The sequence below is a fragment of the Sitophilus oryzae genome, unplaced genomic scaffold (assembly GCF_002938485.1).
Source record: "Sitophilus oryzae breed Bouriz unplaced genomic scaffold, Soryzae_2.0 scaffold_130_pilon_pilon, whole genome shotgun sequence".
In the NCBI taxonomy this organism is placed as follows: Eukaryota; Metazoa; Arthropoda; class Insecta; order Coleoptera; family Curculionidae; genus Sitophilus; species Sitophilus oryzae.
Genome location: NW_022145960.1, coordinates 1,754,522 through 1,756,208, shown reverse-complemented (window position 1 = coordinate 1,756,208; position 1,687 = coordinate 1,754,522). Strand labels below are relative to the sequence as shown.

Below are 1,687 nucleotides of genomic sequence, written 5' to 3'. Positions count from 1 at the left end.
AGGTTTTGCTTCTCTTGCACAGATGTCGCTTGCACTTCAGTTGCGTGGTTGCCAAACGTTATATCGAAATATATTTCATTTCATTATGAATATATAAAATTAAAGGTACTATACCAAATTAAAAATTATGTAATTTATAAACATGAAATAGATATGTTAAATTAATATATAAATATTTAACTTAATACGTTCATTATTATTTTATTAATCTATCGTCACACGTCATTTACCAGTTCCCTAATTACGAAAAGTTTCATATGACATTAACCTCAAAAATGATCTTTGAAAACAAACAACAACAAACAGAGCAACAAATGAACAAATAACTACATAATGACTGATAATGATAAGTGATAATAATAACTTTAATGATATGAAGGCTGATGAAGGTAATTATAAACATTATTTCCAGTTTGTTTAATAAAATATAGGATACAATATAACTAAGCAAAATCAAACAATTTTAGACAACCAATACAAGATTTTAGAACTTGACATCGTGATAAACAAATTGTACATTCAGGAACTCGTTTAAATATTATAGGTAAGTAATATTTTCACAAAACTAAACATTTTAGCATAAAATCACAGATAATATATAGAATATTACCTATGATAAAATGTTAAATACTGATGTATAATACCTATGATAAAATGTTAAATACTGATGTATATTTATTCTAATCACATTTAAATTTAAAGTCAAAATTTTCATAAAAAGAAAATGATAATTTTTCGTAAATATAAAGTAAATAATATTACATATTTCAGGTTGATTGACGAATACTCTACAGTTGATTAGAGCCCATGATGATGCGAAGATATTAATATCACCTAACTTCAAGAAACCAACGTAAAAGAAGTTTACATTCATAACTCATCTAACCATTATAGGTAATCATTTACAAAATTAGCCATTTTTGATTATAATATTAAGGTACTTAGGTACATTTTTATCTTCTAGATCAGTAATGTCGTCATAATTTAAATGAACTCACAGATAGCAATGGGGCACTGCACCGAAGCAGTATTACAAAATATGTGAAATAAAACTGTAATACAAATTGCTCTATAAAATTTAATAGAAATAAATTTATTTATGAAAATTAAGTTATGAAGTTTTATTTTTCCTAGGAAAAAAATAACATTTATATTTTGATCAATTTAGAACATTACAGTTAAAAAAATATGTGTTAGAATAACATATTTTTAATAAAATTGCAGCTTTTAATTTTTATACTTTTTTGCTTTTATATCAATAAGAACTAACGTAAGGAACAATTCATATTTATACTATGAAAACACATGCATATTTTTTGATGTTTTTAAAACCAGTGAATGATGTTGAAATATACTACACCTATTATTCTTATTAACTAACTTTAATTACAAACTTACACATTATTGTCATTGGAAATAAATTAATTTGGATATTCTATTTGTTTAGAAACTTTTTTACCTATTGTAGTTTTTTTAAAACCTACTTGATTTAAAACAAAAAAATGTCACCTGTTGTGACAAAATAAGGTCTTTTTTACTAGAAAACAATCTAGTGAGCTTTTCTAATAATACTTTATTTGATATACCATATGATCGAAAAAACGGCGTCAGCGATGGCTATGAAATGAAGATCGCTGTCATTTTAAATGTAAATTTATATGGGAAATGTCATCGATTGCCATTTCCC

The 1,687-nt window shown here is 24.5% G+C and overlaps 2 long non-coding RNA genes across 2 annotated transcripts; both read left to right on the top strand.

The window, feature by feature from the left end:
* Nucleotides 1-467: 467 nt before the first annotated feature.
* Nucleotides 468-815, top strand: LOC115874984. Its single transcript, XR_004048952.1, has 2 exons — nucleotides 468-544; nucleotides 772-815. It is a non-coding gene; the product is annotated as an uncharacterized LOC115874984 (long non-coding RNA).
* Nucleotides 816-856: 41 nt separating this feature from the next.
* LOC115874983 lies at nucleotides 857-1,438 on the top strand. Its single transcript, XR_004048951.1, has 2 exons — nucleotides 857-894; nucleotides 965-1,438. It is a non-coding gene; the product is annotated as an uncharacterized LOC115874983 (long non-coding RNA).
* The last annotated feature ends 249 nt before the right edge of the window (nucleotides 1,439-1,687 follow it).